The following is a 21,401-nucleotide window of genomic DNA, read 5'->3' as shown; positions in this document are numbered from 1 at the left end:
CACTCCATATAGCTTTATTATATGGCTACAGGCCTCATAAAATGCTGCCATAGAACCAGCCCCTAGAGGGTGCAAAATTCCCAGCTGTAGACCAAGAACTCCAGCCTTGAGAGTGCTTTGAAAAAATATGAGAAAATCCTAGTGGATCATGGATTTCCACTTCCTGGGTGGAATAAAAAAATAATCTTTGTGCTGGTCCCTGGCCCACCCCGGGGGTAATTCTTCCAGTGGGTAGCAGAGGCCCAGGTGCTCAATCTACTGTGGGTGAAAGGTCATCAATATTAAAATGGCCGTAACTCAGGACCCGATGGACCAATTTGGACGATCCTAGGCTCATAGTTTCGGCAGGCGTCCTGGCCAAAAATACAAGCGTATCTTGCAGGGAGTTTGTTCCACTGGCTTCCTACACCAACCTTCCTCTTGGTCTTTGTCTCTGAGCACAGAAGTCCTGATCTTTCTCCCAACTGGTCCTCAGGAGGTGTAAAAGAGCCAGCTTCACTGTCCCTTGGAGAGGCACACTGGTCTTGGGGTCAACTGGGGCAGAGTCATTGCTCCTTTTGAGCATCAGGGGGTTTCTCCTTCCAGTTTTCCATGGCTGTTGCAGTCCCAGAGTTTAGCAGCAAATAGCACAAATAGCACCAACAACCCTCTCTCTCCCTTGTGCTGTGCAAGAATTAGTTCTAGGAAGTTCTAGAAGCCAAGCACCTCTGGCCAATCCTAGGATGCCACATCACCACTTAGCCCTGCCCCAACACTCCAGCACAGCATGCTGGGACAGTTCAAGACTGTGTCATCCAGTAGCCAGTGTCCACATCTGCTCCTTGAGTCTCAGCTCCGCCTCTTGCTGACATCACTACCAGGGCCTTTCCCACCAAACCATCAAAGAGGAGCCACCCTCCTGTGTTGGGTCCAGTAATCTGGAATTGCTCCTTTTTTGAGTGGGTCAAGGATGGCCCCAGCTCTGGAATGGTGTGACAGGCAATCAACAGATGCAGGTTTTCATCCCAAATGTTTCCTGCTCAGAAGGTGAGGGAAGCAATGTAAATTGTAAGCTGAACCAGAAAAAAATGACATTTCCTGAATGATCCATAAGTTGTACATGTATAGTCTTGGGAACTGCAAATATGATGGGACTTTGTACGCCAGAGGGAAGAGAAACTGTACTCTAAGGCAGATTCCCCCTATGCTTAGTATAAAGTGTCACTAAAAACAAAAGAGTAAACCAAGCTGGCTTTACCTATGAGTGCTCACTAATTTATAAGACCTATACCAGGTCAATATCTAATTCTGCAGAGTCTCCTCTGTTCCAGGATACCCGTGGGCAGTTACCGGGCTCTGCATGATGATAGTCTTACACACACAGCCCGTACATGTGTGCACAAGCTTGTGCACATGTTCACGTGTAACCATCCAAATGCACCTTACCCTACCTGCATCACAGCTGCCTTATTCTAAAAGGCGAACGGTGGTGGTGAACACTCCCAGTCCATCTACAGTGTGATTACAATGGTTGAAACACAAATAGTGAGACTCACCTACAGTAAAAGTCCAAAACCAGGTGACCCAAAAATCAAAATAAGGAGAAATTAAAACATGTCGCCTCCTTATGCTTTCCTCAAGAAGATGTAATGATTTGGAACAAATGCCTGTCTAGGAATGTTGGTAGATTGGGATTTGCATCAAAATCCATGGGTGGTTGCATTGGAATACTGATATACACACAAAGAATTCCCACTTGAGGCAAAATAGTACAAAATGCAACTTTGTGTTACTTTTGGTACTTTCCAATGCAAATCCTGGTTTGCTCTGGAAAGTACATTGCACACCAAGGCCCATATTTATACTTTTTGACGCAAAACTGCGCAAACGCAGTTTTGCGTCAAAAAAATTAGCGCCGGCTAACGCCATTCTGAAGCGCCATGCGGGCGCCGTATTTATTGAATGACGTTAGCCGGCGTTAGCCGCCGGCGCCGTCTGGTGTGCGTTAAAAAAAACGACATACACCAGGCAGCGCCGGCGTAGGGGGATATGGGGCTTGGGCGTCAAGAAATGGGGCAAGTCAGGTTGAGGCAATTTTTTCACCTCAACCCGATTTGCGCCATTTGTTTTTCACTCCCAACCCCCATAGAAATGACTCCTGTCTTAGCAAAGACAGGAGTCATGCCCCCTTGCCCAATGGCCGTGCCCAGGGGACTTCTGTCATGGTCATTGGGCATAGTGGCATGTAGGGGGGCACAAATCAGGCCCCCCTATGCCACAAAAATATATACTTTTTTAAACTTACCTGAACTTACCTTAATGTCCCTGGGATGGGTCCCTCCAGCCTTGGGTGTCCTCCTGGGGTGGGCAAGGGTGACAGGGGGGGTCCCTGGGGGCATGGGAGCGCACCTCTGGGCTCCTTCAGAGCCCACAAGTCCCTTAACGCCTTTTGCAGGCGCTAAAACACGGCGCAAAAGCGGCCGTACGTCATTTTTTTTGACCCGCCCACTCCCAGGCGTGAATTTTGCCCGGGAGTATAAATCTGACGCACATGCCTTGGAGTCAATTTTTTAGACGGGAACGCCTACCTTGCATATAATTAACGCAAAGTAGGTGTCCACGCTAAAAAATGACGCTAACTCCATGGACTTTGGCGCTAGACGCGTCTAACGCCAAAGTATAAATATGGAGTTAGTTTTGCGTCGGAATTGCGTAAAAAAAAACGACGCAATTCCGGCGCAAACGGAGTATAAATATGCCCCCAAATCTTTGCATTGGATTTATGTGTTTTGGTTAATCTGGGCCCGACTTTCTACCCGGAGAAACAAAAAATAGTTCTTGACTAATTAGAGAAACAATCGCCAAAAACTGGATGTACCCATTCAGGAATTACACTAGATGTAACTATGTACTTTTTAGATCATTTCCTGTTTTGGTATTCACCATTGAATACAAATTATGTTGGGCAAAAATGAGTAATGTATGTTTATTGTTTTTATATAGTAAATACATGTGTACATCAAATATTATTAATATCAGAATAACAGTAGAAATACTAATAATAAAACTGATAACAGTAGGTCCAGCGTGTGATCCTGAAGCTTCACTGGTAGCTGGTAGCAATGCATTTGCAGTCACCAGGTGCTCCTCAGCTGTTTCGTATTCATTGATGATCGTGGAAAAATTCATTACTAATTAAGGCCTTGTAGGAAGTTGGCTCTGTATGTGCTATTTCAAAGTAAGGAATAGCATGCACAGAGTCCAAGGGTTCCCCTTAGAGGTAAAATAGTGGTAAAAATAGATAATACTAATGCTCTATTTTGTGGTAGTGTGGTCGAGCAGTAGGCTTATCCAAGGAGTAGTGTTAAGCATTTGTTGTACATACACATAGACAATAAATGAGGTACACACACTCAGAGACAAATCCAGCCAATAGGTTTTTATATAGAAAAATATCTTTTCTTAGTTTATTTTAAGAACCACAGGTTCAAATTCTACATGTAATATCTCAGTTGAAAGGTATTGCAGGTAAGTACTTTAGGAACTTTAAATCATAAAAATTGCATGTATACTTTTCAAGTTATTGACAAATAGCTGTTTTAAAAGTGGACACAGTGCAATTTTCACAGTTCCTAGGGGAGGTAAGTTTTGATTAGTTTTACCAGGTAAGTAAGACACTTACAGGGTTCAGTTCTTGGTCCAAGGTAGCCCACCGTTGGGGGTTCAGAGCAACCCCAAAGTTACCACACCAGCAGCTCAGGGCCGGTCAGGTGCAGAGTTCAAAGTGGTGCCCAAAACACATAGGCTAGAATGGAGAGAAGGGGGTGCCCCGGTTCCGGTCTGCTTGCAGGTAAGTACCCGCGTCTTCGGAGGGCAGACCAGGGGGGTTTTGTAGGGCACCGGGGGGGACACAAGCCCACACAGAAATTTCACCCTCAGCGGCGCGGGGGCGGCCGGGTGCAGTGTAGAAACAAGCGTCGGGTTCGCAATGTTAGTCTATGAGAGATCTCGGGATCTCTTCAGCGCTGCAGGCAGGCAAGGGGGGGATTCCTCGGGGAAACCTCCACTTGGGCAAGGGAGAGGGACTCCTGGGGGTCACTTCTCCAGTGAAAGTTCGGTCCTTCCGGTCCTGGGGGCTGCAGGTGCAGGGTCTCTCCCAGGTGTCGGGACTTAGGATTCCAAGAGTCGCGGTCAGGGGAAGCCTCGGGATTCCCTCTGCAGGCGGCGCTGTGGGGGCTCAGGGGGGACAGGTTTTTGTACTCACAGTCTTAGAGTAGTCCTGGGGTCCCTCCTGAGGTGTTGGATCGCCACCAGCCGAGTCGGGGTCGCCGGGTGCAGTGTTGCAAGTCTCACGCTTCTTGCGGGGAGCTTGCAGGGTTCTTTAAAGCTGTTGGAAACAAAGTTGCAGCTTTTCTTGGAGCAGGTCCGCTGTCCTCGGGAGTTTCTTGTCTTTTCGAAGCAGGGGCAGTCCTCAGAGGATGTCGAGGTCGCTGGTCCCTTTGGAAGGCGTCACTGGAGCAGGATCTTTGGAAGGCAGGAGACAGGCCGGTGAGTTTCTGGAGCCAAGGCAGTTGTCGTCTTCTGGTCTTCCTCTGCAGGGGTTTTTCAGCTAGGCAGTCCTTCTTCTTGTAGTTGCAGGAATCTAATTTTCTAGGGTTCAGGGTAGCCCTTAAATACTAAATTTAAGGGCGTGTTTAGGTCTGGGGGGTTAGTAGCCAATGGCTACTAGCCCTGAGGGTGGGTACACCCTCTTTGTGCCTCCTCCCAAGGGGAGGGGGTCACAATCCTAACCCTATTGGGGGAATCCTCCATCTGCAAGATGGAGGATTTCTAAAAGTTAGAGTCACCTCAGCTCAGGACACCTTAGGGGCTGTCCTGACTGGCCAGTGACTCCTCCTTGTTTTTCTCATTATTTTCTCCGGCCTTGCCGCCAAAAGTGGGGCCTGGCCGGAGGGGGCGGGCAACTCCACTAGCTGGAGTGTCCTGCTGGGTTGGCACAAAGGAGGTGAGCCTTTGAGGCTCACCGCCAGGTGTGACAATTCCTGCCTGGGGAAGGTGTTAGCATCTCCACCCAGTGCAGGCTTTGTTACTGGCCTCAGAGTGACAAAGGCACTCTCCCCATGGGGCCAGCAACATGTCTCGGTTTGTGGCAGGCTGCTAAAACTAGTCAGCCTACACAGATAGTCGGTTAAGTTTCAGGGGGCACCTCTAAGGTGCCCTCTGGGGTGTATTTGACAATAAAATGTACACTGGCATCAGTGTGCATTTATTGTGCTGAGAAGTTTGATACCAAACTTCCCAGTTTTCAGTGTAGCCATTATGGTGCTGTGGAGTTCGTGTTTGACAGACTCCCAGACCATATACTCTTATGGCTACCCTGCACTTACAATGTCTAAGGTTTTGTTTAGACACTGTAGGGGTACCATGCTCATGCACTGGTACCCTCACCTATGGTATAGTGCACCCTGCCTTAGGGCTGTAAGGCCTGCTAGAGGGGTGGCTTACCTATACTGCATAGGCAGTGAGAGGCTGGCATGGCACCCTGAGGGGAGTGCCATGTCGACTTACTCGTTTTGTCTTCACTAGCACACACAAGCTGGCAAGCAGTGTGTCTGTGCTGAGTGAGAGGTCTCCAGGGTGCCATAAGACATGCTGCAGCCCTTAGAGACCTTCCTTGGCATCAGGGCCCTTGGTACTAGAAGTACCAGTTACAAGGGACTTATCTGGATGCCAGGGTCTGCCAATTGTGGATACAAAAGTACAGGTTAGGGAAAGAACACTGGTGCTGGGGCCTGGTTAGCAGGCCTCAGCACACTTTCAATTGTAAACATAGCATCAGCAAAGGCAAAAAGTCAGGGGGCAACCAGGCCAAGGAGGCATTTCCTTACACAACCCCCCCCCAAACGAAAGAGGATGAGACTAACCTTTCCCAAGAGAGTCTTCATTTTCTAAGTGGAAGAACCTGGAAAGGCCATCTGCATTGGCATGGGCAGTCCCAGGTCTGTGTTCCACTATGAAGTCCATTCCCTGTAGGGAGATGGACCTCCTCAACAGTTTAGGATTTTCACCTTTCATTTGCATCAGCCATTTGAGAGGTCTGTGGTCAGTTTGAACTAGGAAGTGAGTCCCAAAGAGGTATGGTCTCAGCTTCTTCAGGGACCAAACCACAGCAAAGGCCTCCCTCTCAATGGCACTCCAACGCTGCTCCCTGGGGAGTAACCTCCTGCTAATGAAAGCAACAGGCTGGTCAAGGCCATCATCATTTGTTTGGGACAAAACTGCCCCTATCCCATGTTCAGAGGCATCAGTCTGCACAATGAACTGCTTAGAATAATCTGGAGCTTTGAGAACTGGTGCTGAGCACATTGCTTGTTTCAGGGTGTCAAAGGCCTGTTGGCATTCCACAGTCCAGTTCACTTTCTTGGGCATTTTCTTGGAGGTGAGTTCAGTGAGGGCTGTCACAATGGATCCATATCCCTTCACAAACCTCCTGTAATACCCAGTCAAGCCAAGGAATGCCCTGACTTGAGTCTGGGTTTTTGGAGCTACCCAGTCCAGAATAGTCTGGATCTTGGGTTGGAGTGGCTGAACTTGGCCTCCACCTACAAGGTGGCCCAAGTAAACCACAGTTCCCTGCCCTATCTGGCATTTGGATGCCTTGATAGAGAGGCCTGCAGATTGCAGAGCCTTCAAAACCTTCTTCAGGTGGACCAGGTGATCCTGCCAGGTGGAGCTAAAGACAGCAATATCATCAAGATAAGCTGTGCTAAAGGACTCCAAGCCAGCAAGGACTTGATTCACCAACCTTTGGAAGGTGGCAGGGGCATTCTTTAAACCAAAGGGCATAACAGTAAACTGATAATGCCCATCAGGTGTGGAGAATGCTGTTTTCTCTTTTGCTCCAGGTGCCATTTTTATTTGCCAGTACCCTGCTGTCAAGTCAAAGGTACTTAAGAATTTGGCAGCACCTAATTTGTCTATGAGCTCATCAGCTCTTGGAATTGGATGAGCATCTGTCTTGGTGACAGAATTGAGCCCTCTGTAGTCCACACAAAACCTCATCTCTTTCTTTCCATCTTTGGTGTGAGGTTTGGGGACTAAGACCACTGGGCTAGCCCAGGGGCTGTCGGAGCGCTCAATTACTCCCAATTCCAGCATCTTGTGGACTTCCACCTTGATGCTTTCCTTAACATGGTCAGATTGTCTAAAGATTTTGTTCTTGACAGGCATGCTGTCTCCTGTGTCCACATCATGGGTACACAGGTGTGTCTGACCAGGGGTTAAGGAGAAGAGTTCAGGGAACTGTTGTAGGACTCTCCTACAATCAGCTTGCTGTTGGCCAGAGAGGGTGTCTGAGTAGATCACTCCATCTACTGTGCCATCTTTTGGGTCTGATGACAGAAGATCAGGGAGAGGTTCACTCTCTGCCTCCTGATCCTCATCTGTTAACATCAACAGATTGACATCAGCCCTGTCATGGAAGAGCTTAAGGCGGTTCACATGGATCACCCTCTTGGGGCTCCTGCTTGTGCCCAGGTCCACCAGGTAGGTGACCTGACTCTTCCTTTCTAGCACTGGGTAAGGGCCACTCCATTTGTCCTGGAGTGCCCTGGGAGCCACAGGCTCCAGAACCCAGACTTTCTGCCCTGGTTGGAACTCAACCAGTGCAGCCTTTTGGTCATACCAAAACTTCTGGAGCTGTTGGCTGGCCTCAAGGTTTTTGGTTGCCTTTTCCATGTACTCTGCCATTCTAGAGCGAAGGCCAAGTACATAGTCCACTATGTCTTGTTTAGGCTCATGGAGAGGTCTCTCCCAGCCTTCTTTAACAAGAGCAAGTGGTCCTCTTACAGGATGACCAAACAGAAGTTCAAAGGGTGAGAATCCTACTCCCTTCTGTGGCACCTCTCTGTAAGCGAAAAGCAGACATGGCAAGAGGACATCCCATCTCCTTTTGAGTTTTTCTGGGAGCCCCATGATCATGCCCTTTAATGTCTTGTTGAATCTCTCAACTAAGCCATTAGTTTGTGGATGGTATGGTGTAGTGAATTTATAAGTCACCCCACACTCATTCCACATGTGCTTTAGGTATGCTGACATGAAGTTGGTACCTCTGTCAGACACCACCTCCTTAGGGAAACCCACTCTGGTAAAGATACCAATGAGGGCCTTGGCTACTGCAGGGGCAGTAGTCGACCTAAGGGGAATAGCTTCAGGATACCTGGTAGCATGATCCACTACTACCAGGATATACATATTTCCTGAGGCTGTGGGAGGTTCTAGTGGACCAACTATGTCCACACCCACTCTTTCAAAGGGAACCCCCACCACTGGAAGTGGAATGAGGGGGGCCTTTGGATGCCCACCTGTCTTACCACTGGCTTGACAGGTGGGGCAGGAGAGGCAAAACTCCTTAACCATGTTGGACATATTGGGCCAGTAGAAGTGGTTGACTAACCTCTCCCACGTCTTGGTTTGTCCCAAATGTCCAGCAAGGGGAATGTCATGGGCCAATGTTAGGATGAACTTCCTGAACAGCTGAGGCACTACCACTCTCCTAGTGGCACCAGGTTTGGGGTCTCTGGCCTCAGTGTACAGGAGTCCATCCTCCCAATAGACCCTATGTGTTCCATTTTTCTTGCCTTTGGACTCTTCAGCAGCTTGCTGCCTAAGGCCTTCAAGAGAGGGACAGGTTTCTTGTCCCTTACACAGCTCCTCCCTTGAGGGTCCCCCTGGGCCTAAGAGCTCAACCTGATAAGGTTCAAGCTCCAAAGGCTCAGTTCCCTCAGAGGGCAGAACTTCTTCCTGAGAAGAGAGGTTCCCTTTCTTTTGCTGTGTTGCAGTTGGTTTCCCAACTGACTTTCCTGTTCTCTTGGTAGGCTGGGCCATTCTTCCAGACTCCAGCTCTACTTGTTCACCCTGTGCCTTGCACTGTGCTATTGTTTTCACACACACCAGTTCAGGGATACCCAGCATTGCTGCATGGGTTTTTAGTTCTACCTCAGCCCATGCTGAGGACTCCAGGTCATTTCCAAGCAGACAGTCCACTGGGATATTTGAGGAGACCACCACCTGTTTCAGGCCATTGACCCCTCCCCATTCTAAAGTAACCATTGCCATGGGATGTACTTTTCTCTGATTGTCAGCGTTGGTGACTGTGTAGGTTTTTCCAGTCAGGTATTGGCCAGGGGAAACCAGTTTCTCTGTCACCATGGTGACACTGGCACCTGTATCCCTCAGGCCCTCTATTCTAGTCCCATTAATTAAGAGTTGCTATCTGTATTTTTGCATGTTAGGCGGCCAGACAGCTAGTGTGGCTAAATCCACCCCACCCTCAGAAACTAGAGTAGCTTCAGTGTGGACCCTGATTTGCTCTGGGCACACTGTTGATCCCACTTGGAGACTAGCCATACCAGTGTTACCTGGATGGGAGTTTGGAGTGGAACCTTTCTTGGGACAGGCCTTGTCTCCAGTTTGGTGTCCATGCTGTTTACAGCTATGACACCAGGCCTTTTTGGGATCAAAGTTTTTACCCTTGTACCCATTGTTTTGTGAAGAGGCTCTGGGCCCACCCTCCTGTGCAGGTTTTTGGGGGCCTGTAGAAGACTCTTTACTATTTTTAGTTTTGGTTGTCTCATCACCCTTCCCCTGGGGAGTCTTTGTGACCCCTTTCTTTTGGTCACCCCCTGTTGAAGTCTTGGACACCCTTGTCTTGACCCAATGGTCCGCCTTCTTTCCCAATTCTTGGGGAGAAATTGGTCCTAGGTCTACCAGATGCTGATGCAGTTTATCATTGAAACAATTACTCAATAGGTGTTCTTTCACAAATAAATTGTACAGCCCATCATAATTACTTACACCACTGCCTTGAATCCAACCATCTAGTGTTTTCACTGAGTAGTCAACAAAGTCAACCCAGGTCTGGCTCGAGGATTTTTGAGCCCCCCTGAACCTAATCCTGTACTCCTCAGTGGAGAATCCAAAGCCCTCAATCAGGGTACCCTTCATGAGGTCATAAGATTCTGCATCTTGTCCAGAGAGTGTGAGGAGTCTATCCCTACACTTTCCTGTGAACATTTCCCAAAGGAGAGCACCCCAGTGAGATCTGTTCACTTTTCTGGTTACACAAGCCCTCTCAAAAGCTGTGAACCATTTGGTGATGTCATCACCATCTTCATATTTAGTTACAATCCCTTTAGGGATTTTCAACATGTCAGGAGAATCTCTGACCCTATTTATGTTGCTGCCACCATTGATGGGTCCTAGGCCCATCTCTTGTCTTTCCCTCTCTATGGCTAGGATCTGTCTTTCCAAAGCCAATCTTTTGGCCATCCTGGCTAACTGGATGTCCTCTTCACTGGGGCTATCCTCAGTGATTTCAGAGGTGTTGGTCTCTCCTGTGAGGGAACCAGCATCTCTGACTATTATTTTTGGAGTCAGGGTTTGAGGGACCCTGTTCTCCCTAGATAGGATTGGTAGGGGGGAATTTTCCTCCAAGTCACTATCCTCTTCCTCTGAGTTGCCACCCTCAGAGGGGTTGGCCTTTTCAAACTCTGCCAAAAGCTCCTGGAGCTGTATTTTGGTAGGTTTGGGGCCCATTGTTATTTTCTTTATTTTACAGAGTGACCTTAGCTCCCTCATCTTAAGATGGAGGTAAGGTGTGGTGTCGAGTTCCACCACAGTCACATCTGTGCTAGACATTTTGCTTCTAAAAGTTGGAATACTTTTTAAGAATCTACAACTGGTTCTAGAATCTAATTCAAACTTTTACAAACTTTTAAACTCTAAAAGAAATGCTAAACAGGATCTAACACAAGGCCCTAGCAGGTCTTTTAAGAATTTAGAAAACTTTTCAAATTGCAAAAATCAATTTCTAATGACAATTTTGGAATTTGTCGTGTGATCAGGTATTGGCTGAGTAGTCCAGCAAATGCAAAGTCTTGTACCCCACCGCTGATCCACCAATGTAGGAAGTTGGCTCTGTATGTGCTATTTCAAAGTAAGGAATAGCATGCACAGAGTCCAAGGGTTCCCCTTAGAGGTAAAATAGTGGTAAAAATAGATAATACTAATGCTCTATTTTGTGGTAGTGTGGTCGAGCAGTAGGCTTATCCAAGGAGTAGTGTTAAGCATTTGTTGTACATACACATAGACAATAAATGAGGTACACACACTCAGAGACAAATCCAGCCAATAGGTTTTTATATAGAAAAATATCTTTTCTTAGTTTATTTTAAGAACCACAGGTTCAAATTCTACATGTAATATCTCAGTTGAAAGGTATTGCAGGTAAGTACTTTAGGAACTTTAAATCATAAAAATTGCATGTATACTTTTCAAGTTATTGACAAATAGCTGTTTTAAAAGTGGACACAGTGCAATTTTCACAGTTCCTAGGGGAGGTAAGTTTTGATTAGTTTTACCAGGTAAGTAAGACACTTACAGGGTTCAGTTCTTGGTCCAAGGTAGCCCACCGCTGGGGGTTCAGAGCAACCCCAAAGTCACCACACCAGCAGCTCAGGGCCGGTCAGGTGCAGAGTTCAAAGTGGTGCCCAAAACACATAGGCTAGAATGGAGAGAAGGGGGTGCCCCGGTTCCGGTCTGCTTGCAGGTAAGTACCCGCGTCTTCGGAGGGCAGACCAGGGGGGTTTTGTAGGGCACCGGGGGGGACACAAGCCCACACAGAAATTTCACCCTCAGCGGCGCGGGGGCGGCCGGGTGCAGTGTAGAAACAAGCGTCGGGTTCGCAATGTTAGTCTATGAGAGATCTCGGGATCTCTTCAGCGCTGCAGGCAGGCAAGGGGGGGATTCCTCGGGGAAACCTCCACTTGGGCAAGGGAGAGGGACTCCTGGGGGTCACTTCTCCAGTGAAAGTTCGGTCCTTCCGGTCCTGGGGGCTGCGGGTGCAGGGTCTCTCCCAGGTGTCGGGACTTAGGATTCCAAGAGTCGCGGTCAGGGGAAGCCTCGGGATTCCCTCTGCAGGCGGCGCTGTGGGGGCTCAGGGGGGACAGGTTTTTGTACTCACAGTCTTAGAGTAGTCCTGGGGTCCCTCCTGAGGTGTTGGATCGCCACCAGCCGAGTCGGGGTCGCCGGGTGCAGTGTTGCAAGTCTCACGCTTCTTGCGGGGAGCTTGCAGGGTTCTTTAAAGCTGTTGGAAACAAAGTTGCAGCTTTTCTTGGAGCAGGTCCGCTGTCCTCGGGAGTTTCTTGTCTTTTCGAAGCAGGGGCAGTCCTCAGAGGATGTCGAGGTCGCTGGTCCCTTTGGAAGGCGTCACTGGAGCAGGATCTTTGGAAGGCAGGAGACAGGCCGGTGAGTTTCTGGAGCCAAGGCAGTTGTCGTCTTCTGGTCTTCCTCTGCAGGGGTTTTTCAGCTAGGCAGTCCTTCTTCTTGTAGTTGCAGGAATCTAATTTTCTAGGGTTCAGGGTAGCCCTTAAATACTAAATTTAAGGGCGTGTTTAGGTCTGGGGGGTTAGTAGCCAATGGCTACTAGCCCTGAGGGTGGGTACACCCTCTTTGTGCCTCCTCCCAAGGGGAGGGGGTCACAATCCTAACCCTATTGGGGGAATCCTCCATCTGCAAGATGGAGGATTTCTAAAAGTTAGAGTCACCTCAGCTCAGGACACCTTAGGGGCTGTCCTGACTGGCCAGTGACTCCTCCTTGTTTTTCTCATTATTTTCTCCGGCCTTGCTGCCAAAAGTGGGGCCTGGCCGGAGGGGGCGGGCAACTCCACTAGCTGGAGTGTCCTGCTGGGTTGGCACAAAGGAGGTGAGCCTTTGAGGCTCACCGCCAGGTGTGACAATTCCTGCCTGGGGAAGGTGTTAGCATCTCCACCCAGTGCAGGCTTTGTTACTGGCCTCAGAGTGACAAAGGCACTCTCCCCATGGGGCCAGCAACATGTCTCGGTTTGTGGCAGGCTGCTAAAACTAGTCAGCCTACACAGATAGTCGGTTAAGTTTCAGGGGGCACCTCTAAGGTGCCCTCTGGGGTGTATTTGACAATAAAATGTACACTGGCATCAGTGTGCATTTATTGTGCTGAGAAGTTTGATACCAAACTTCCCAGTTTTCAGTGTAGCCATTATGGTGCTGTGGAGTTCGTGTTTGACAGACTCCCAGACCATATACTCTTATGGCTACCCTGCACTTACAATGTCTAAGGTTTTGTTTAGACACTGTAGGGGTACCATGCTCATGCACTGGTACCCTCACCTATGGTATAGTGCACCCTGCCTTAGGGCTGTAAGGCCTGCTAGAGGGGTGGCTTACCTATACTGCATAGGCAGTGAGAGGCTGGCATGGCACCCTGAGGGGAGTGCCATGTCGACTTACTCGTTTTGTCTTCACTAGCACACACAAGCTGGCAAGCAGTGTGTCTGTGCTGAGTGAGAGGTCTCCAGGGTGGCATAAGACATGCTGCAGCCCTTAGAGACCTTCCTTGGCATCAGGGCCCTTGGTACTAGAAGTACCAGTTACAAGGGACTTATCTGGATGCCAGGGTCTGCCAATTGTGGATACAAAAGTACAGGTTAGGGAAAGAACACTGGTGCTGGGGCCTGGTTAGCAGGCCTCAGCACACTTTCAATTATAAACATAGCATCAGCAAAGGCAAAAAGTCAGGGGGCAACCAGGCCAAGGAGGCATTTCCTTACAGGCCTGATACTGAAATGTGTGTGTTTTAATATCATTATATTTTCTGTTGTTTATTTAGAAGCTATGCAAGTAGGGAAGTGGCCATCAGGTCCCCAGCAAAACAAAAAAAAACCTGACACACTGGCAGTGAAACCAGCCCCACCCTGGCAGCCTACGGAAATGCCTGGTACAAGGTATGATAGTCTGGCCCTGCCCAGGCCTCAAAAGAAAGGGCTATAAAAGCTAAGGACAAATGTCACATGGACCCTTGATTGCCAATTAATTTATGTGAAGTTAAGAAATTCTAAATTGGAAAGTACTCAAGTCACTAGTTTTAAATGTAACTCAGAAGCCCTCAGTGCATTCCATTAACGTCCTTATTCATTATTTCATCAGTTAAAACAACCATGTTTTGTCCCTTAGGAGAACGTCTTCAGGGTTCTGATTAATGCAAGATGACATGAAATGTAAAACGTGTTTAAAACGTAAAGACAAACACAAACACATTTCATGCATACTTGTTGCACCTGGCCCTTTTTGCAGGGTCATCCATAAATCTTTTGCCCCCATCCTCCTATGTTTTTCAGACCTGTTTTTGTTGGCTTTAGGACTCTGGGCACTTTACCGCTGCTAACTAGTGCTAAGGTGCATATGCGCTCTGTCTAAATTGTATTAGTGATTGCTTTATCCATAATTGGCATAGTTGATTTACTGGTATGTCCCAAATAAAGTGCATCAGAGGTGCTCCAGGCCAGTAAATGAAATGCCACTAGTGGGCCTGCAGCACTGATTGTGCCACCCACCAGTAGCCCTGTAAACATGTCTCAGACCTGCCACTGCATTATCTGCGTGAGTAGTTTTGCAGTGCCTGTTCGACCTGGCAAGCGTAACCACTTGCCAGCCCAAACCTTCCCTTCATTACATTTAGGTTTCCCCAAGGTAGGCCCAAGGTAGCCCCATGGGCAGGGTGCAGTGAATGTGAAAGGTAGGACATGTACTAGAGTGTTTTACATGTCCTGATAGTGAAATACTGCTAAACTCGGTTTTCCCTATTGCAAGACCTTTCTTTCAAATAGGTTACCATGAAGATTGCCTTTAAATCTCTTTTAAGTGCAGTTTCCCATTGGGAACAGATAGAGATAGGGAGTTTGGGGATCTCTGAACTCACAATTTAAAAATACATCTTTTGGTAAAGTTGGTTTTTAGATTGTCTGTTTAAAAATGCCACTTTTAGAAAGTGGGCATTTGTTTGCTTAGCCATACTGTGCCTCTATTTGGCTGCTAAATCCATGGCTGGGTCAGACTGACAGTTGGGCTGGTTGTGAATTCACTTGAGACAGTGACACATAGGGAGCTGAGGTGTGTCCTGCATATCCTGATGAGTCTACCTGGGCTAGAGTGGGAGGGAGGAGCCTTCACCTGCACTTGAAAGGGCTGTACCTGTCCGCACACAATACAGACACCAGCCCCCTAGAGTGCGCCTTGTGTGGGACCCCATTTAAATTTAGGGCATGTACTAGTGTGTTTTACATGTCCTGATAGTGAAATAGTGCTAAACTTGGTTTTCACTATTGCAAGGCCTATCTTTCTCATAGATCAACATGGGGATTGCCCTTAAATCTTTTGTAAGTTCAGTTTTCCATTGGGAACAGATGGAGATAGGGAGCTTGGGGTCTCTGAACTCACACTTTAAAAATAGTGAGGGAGGGAGGAGTTGCCACCTGTTCTTGAAAGGGCTGTGTCTGCCCTCACACAATACAGACACCAACCCCCTAGAGTGTGTCTGGGGCAGGGCAAGAAAGCAGCACATCGCATCCTGACCCACCAGATTAATCGACACTGCCTGATCGTAAGGAACTGACGCCTAGGACCGACGCCTCATCACCTCCCTTGCTCAGCATTAAGGAACCAACACCGCACCAGATCCATCGTTATACCCCCAGTTAGAGTCCCTAAGTGTTTTTATTGGGATTTAATCTTTTAAAATTCATATTTCTGCTTGTGCATTTTGGATTTTTGTTGTTTTGGTCTTGTTTGAGTTAGATAAATATTGGCTATTTTTCTAAACCGGTGTGCAGTCCTTTTGTGGTGTTTTCACTGTGTGACTGTGTGTGTTTGTACACATACTTTACACATTGCTTCGGAGGTAAGCCTGACTGCTTATGCCAAGATACCAAGGGGGTGGGCAGGGGATATCTGAGCTGTGTTTCTCCCTTACCCTGACTAGAGTGAGGGTCCCTACTTGGACAGGGTGTAAACTGACTGCCATATAGAGACCTCATTTCTAACAATATTGATAAAAACAAATAACCAAATTCAACAAAAGGGCCACTATCAAATTAATGGTCCCAAGATATTCTGGAAGGTTAAGCCCTGGACTCCTGCTCATTTCAAGACAGACCACTACCATCTACACCTTGACCATTAGGCCATCACCTTCTTCAATAAGCATTTACCTAAATACTCCACCCATAGCCAACCTTCCCTCCCAGCAATTAGCCCAGAAGGTAAATAGTACTTGTTGGGTTAAATTATCTAATAAGCCATCTACATGCAGTGTTACTGAAAATAGAGACTGAATGCTATTCTTATCCGCAGTGGCAACACTTAATGTTTTTTAACAAGGATGTACCTCTTTCAGGGTTGGATGATAAGATGAGACTAAAGGAAAGAACAAACAAAGGTTAGCATGAATGTCTTTCCTTCCTCTTTCATGTCCTGCCACCCATTCTGCTCCCTAGTCCTCTGCTCCCATGCACCCCTCGAGCCCATCCTCATTCCCCCAACCCATCATATCCCCTCTCTGCCCACCTCTTCTCCCCTGCCCTGGCCTCCCCCTTCCTCTCTTCTAATTCCCCCTCCTCGCCCTCCTCCTACCTGTACTACCAACAATTCTACCCCCTATTTCTCTGATCTCCTTTTCTCCCATTCACTCTTCAAGCTCCTCCCCATCCATTCCCCTCCCATCCTATACTCTCATCCCCCTCCACTCCCCTCCTCTCTCCTCCATCCTACATATACTGCCAACCAATCAATCAGATATTTGTTAAGCGCGCTACTCACCCGGTAGGGTCTCAAGGCGCTGGGGTGGGGGGGGGAGTGCTACTGCTTGAAAAGCCAGGTCTTGAGACGCTTCCTGAAGGTCAGAAGGTCCTTCATCCGACATAGGTTGACGGGGAGGGAGTTCCAGGTCTTGGCGGCGAGGAGGGAGATGGATGTGCCGCCTGCTTTGGTACGGTGGACGTGGGGAACGGTGGCGAGGGCGAGGTTGGTGGAGCGGAGCTGACATGTCCGGACGTGGAAGTTGAGATGCTCGTTGAGGTAGGCAGGTCCGGTATCGTGGAGAGCCTTGTGAGCATGGATCAGGAGTTTGAAGATGATTCGTTTGTTGACGGGGAGCCAGTGGGGGTCTCTGAGGTGGGCTGAGATGTGTTTGTACCGAGGGAGGTCAAGGATGAGTCGTGTTGAGTGGAATGCCAACCATTCCACTCCCTAATCCTCTGCTCCCATGCACCCCTCAAATCCATCCTCATTCCCTCCAACCCAAAATATCCCCTCTCCCCCACCCTTCCCTCCCTCTTTCCCCCTTCCTCATTCGTCCTCCCTCTCCTCTTCCTCCTACCTGTACTACCAACGATTCCACTCCCTACTCCACTGATCTCCTTTACTCCCATTCACCCCTCAAGCCCCTCCCCTTCCCCTTCTCTTCCTCCCATCATATCCTCGCCCCTCCTCCCATCCGCTCCCCTCCATCGTACATCTACTGACAATCATTCCACTCTCTAGTCCTCTGTTCTCCTTTACTCCCATGCACCACTCGAGCAACTACCCTGCACCCCATCCCATCCTAAGTCCTCCACATCCCCACTGACCTGACTTCACGTCAACTCACCTCTCCTGTCCACTGCCCTGTGCTCTCCTCCCCTCATCGCCTCACCTCTCCTCTCTCCTACCTGTACTGCCAACCATTCCACTCCCTGCTACTCAGTTCTCCTTTACTCCCATGCATCACTGGAGCAACTCCCCTGCCCTCCCATCCCATCCCATCCTACGTCCTCCACTTCCCCTCTCACCCCACCTCACTTCACCTCACATCTCCCCTCTTCTCCCCACTACTCCCCTTCCCTTCTCTCCTCTCCTCTTCTCTCCTCCCATCCTCTTCTCTCCTCTCTCCTACCTGTACTGTCAACCATTCCACTCCCTAGTGTTCCTCTCTCCTGTACTCCCATGCACCGTTTAAGCCCATCTCATCTCCCCTCCACTCACCTTCCCTCCCTCCGTCCCCCTCTCCTCCCTCCTACATGTACTGCCAACCATTTCACTCCCTATTCGTGCAAATTCCCTTGCCCTCCCACCCCACCCTAAGCCCTCCACCTCCCCCCTCCCCTCTCCTCCCACCTGTATGGCCAACCATTCCACTCCCTTGTCCCCCGCTCTCCTTCACATCTCTGTTCCCTTCGACCCTCCCTCCACCTCTCAACTGCCCTCCCTTCTCCTCCTCTCCTCTCTGTTTCTCTTCATTCCTCTTCTGATTTTTATTCCACATGAGGTTGCAGTGAGAGAAAATCATTTTCTATCCAAAAGACACATTCTCTGGGGAATGGAGCAGCTTTCCATTTTAATAAAATTCAAAACTTAAAGCAGAAGAGGCAAAAAAGTGCATTTACCTCGTATGCCTCGACACAGGCTCTGTTCTCCTTATGTAAAACAAGAATAACTGAGAGCAGTTAATGAGTCCTGTTCACCCTTCTTTTGGTTTATTGATGGGTGGTGAATCGAACCATGACAATTAAGCCCATTAGCAGATCGATGGTGTGGCTGCTTAGGCTTAGCTTGAGTACAAATGAAATTCTGAGAGATTCTGTGGCCTCTGGGTCTGGAACTGTGGTTAACTTGTTAATCATTCTTTCTGCGGATTGCTGGAGAGATCTCTGATAGTTTCCAACTCACTTTCTACATTTATGAATAATGAAGACATATTGGAGGGCATATCTTTGTAATAATGTGTTCTCTCCCTTTAACACTCCTGTTCTATTTTGTTGTGTATTTGTTCTATGACTGCGTCAGTGCTTTGTAAGGTTCTAGAGCCAGCTCTTGACAGTTGGTCCCCGGCTTGGGACTTGACAGGGTCTTGCATGCCGTCGTGGATCTTTATTTTGAATAAAGTGACTACACCGTTTTTCTTGGATTATATTTGGATTCTTTTATTACTTATTAACCTGGAGCCTTCAGTCTTTCCTACATTTTTTGGTACCAGGAGTGGGGTAACATCTATTGCGTGATCCACTGACCGCCTGCACTGCGTATTGCAGTTTGAAGAATTCTCCGCCGTACCTTGTTTGAAGATTGACCTACGCCCTGCGCTCTGTCTACATACTCTTTGGGCGAAGAGTGTATTTTTTGAGAAGTAAGGAGAGATCGGGAAGCGCTCGTGCGTTTGGGTGTATGTGGGTGTGTGTCGGATGTTGCCTAGCAACGAACAACGCTGTTCCCCGGCCTGAGAACACGTTGTCAGACGTTGTTTGCTATCCCAAAGCAACGTCGTTTGCGGCACTGTGGATGCGCAGACGTTGCCTTCTTTGATCAAAGCAACTTTGTTTCCTGGCAAGAAAAAAAAAAAAAACTCTAACTTCGGCCTGGCAACATTTTTTACAACTTTCTGGCTTGTTTTGTAACACGGGCATATTTCATTGCAGCACCGTTATGTTCTCCAGGTTCTTCAAGAGCAAGTGAACTGTTTGTGTGGAAGAGGTTATTATTGCAGGACGAGGTGGTAAAGGTATATATATATATATAAACACTCTCTGATATGGCTTCGAATCAGCTAGTCATGCAACCACCTCCTTTCTTGCAAAAGGCTGGTAAACCCGAAATTAGATGGAACGAATGGGTGAGAATTTTTGAAAACTATTTGTCAGCGATAGACGCCATTGGATTCTCACCATCTAGGAAGTTAGCGCTTCTATTTAATCATCTGGGAATTGCTGGTCAGCGCATATTTGACAATTTGCCTACTATTCAACCTCCTTCTGGTGACAATGTAATGTGGGATGTTTACATCGAAGGAAAGGAGAGGATCAAAAAACAATTCTCTGATGACTCAAATGTTCTACTGGAGAGATTCAACTTTGCTATGTGCAGGCAATCTGCAGATGAATCTGTAGACAAATTTTTAGCTAATTTGCGTGTACTTGCAGCAAAATGTGATTTTGGCAATATTGTTGATATGTATATTAGGGATCAATTTGTGTTCTATTGCTATTCGAAGAAAATTCAAGAACGCCTACTTGCTTGTCGCAACCCATCCTTGGATGAAGTTGTGGATTTAGCTAAGGCGATTGAGAGATCAATTGTTTCATCCAAAGTTGTGTGTGGGCAGAATGTGGGGTGTGGACGTAATGATCATTTGAATGTGAATCAAGTGGGAGATGAAACAACTGTAAGTTTTGTTAGAGAGAGACCAACTAAACAGAAGAAAATACCACCCCAGCACGGTAGAGTTTGCTTCCGTTGCGGTTCTCATAATCACTTGGGGAACAATCCTGTTTGTCCTGCCTTGGGAAAAAAATGTTGAAGTGTCACAAAATTGGCCATTTCCAAGCTGTTTGCAAACAAACAAATTCCTACTCGAATTCTGGGTCCAAAATGAGAATCAGTAATGTGTACACTGAGAGTGCGGAGGAGGCAGCTTATTGTGCTAACAGACTATCTAATCTTGTTCTTACTGTGGATCTTCCTATTCAGTGCATAAGGGGTGTGGGTGAACATATCAAAGGTCCTATATGTGATGCAAAAGTAGATTCTAGGGTGTTACCTCTAATGGCTGACTCCGGTGCTCCCATCACTATTCTAGCAGACAAAACATTTTTTCAGTTATGGTCTGACACTAAGAAATTAGAAGAAGCTGATATTGCACCCAAAGCATTCGGAGATCAAGATATTGATTTGTTGGGTTTTTTCTACGCTGAATTAGAAGTGATGGGAAGGTCTAAGTTTACTAAAATCTACGTGGCTGTGAAGGGGAGGAACATATTAGGCTGGAAGGACTTAGCACGTCTAGGCATTATTCTGTGCCCAGGGCAGGAGAATCCTATTAAGTTAGGAGAGAGGCCATACATAGATGAAAGTGAGTCTGTGTTGCAAATCGTTCCTAATAACATTGTTCCAGAGCATTATATTCGTAAGTTTCCCAATATTTTTGTTGACAGAGTTGGGAATGTCAAAGGCTTTGAGCACACTATCAAACTTAAGGATGGTGCTGTTCCTGTCTCTCATAAAGTAAGACCAGTTCCGCTGTCTATCAGAGACCAACTTGGTAAGTTACTTAAAAAGTTAGTGACAGACAATATTATTTCTCCCACAAATGCCTCTGAGTGGGTTTCTCCGATTGTAGTTACTAAGAAAAGAAATGGAGATCTTAGGTTATGTGTAGACCTGAGAAGCTATTATGAAAGCCCCTTATCCATCTAACAAAGACGAGTTACGTTCCATTATTGGACTGTGTGAATATTACTCCAGATTTGTTAATGGTTTTGCTATAATTGTCCAACCTCTTCGGTCACTACTGAAGAAGGGGTGCAAGTTTGTCTGGGGCAAGGAAGTCAATGATGCGTTTGAGAATATCAAGAAAATTGTCGCATCTGGCCCAAATTTGAAATCTTATATTCCCAATTGTAAATCCTTTATAACGGTTGATGCTAGCCTTAAGGGACTCGGAGCGGTGTTTGGACAGTTGCAGAATGGCCAAGAATGTACAATCGCTTTTGCCTCCAGGTCACTTTCTAGTGCTGAGAGTA

The sequence above is a fragment of the Pleurodeles waltl genome, chromosome 10, assembly GCF_031143425.1.
Source record: "Pleurodeles waltl isolate 20211129_DDA chromosome 10, aPleWal1.hap1.20221129, whole genome shotgun sequence".
Lineage (NCBI taxonomy): Eukaryota > Metazoa > Chordata > Amphibia > Caudata > Salamandridae > Pleurodeles > Pleurodeles waltl.
This window is presented reverse-complemented; position numbering follows the sequence as displayed.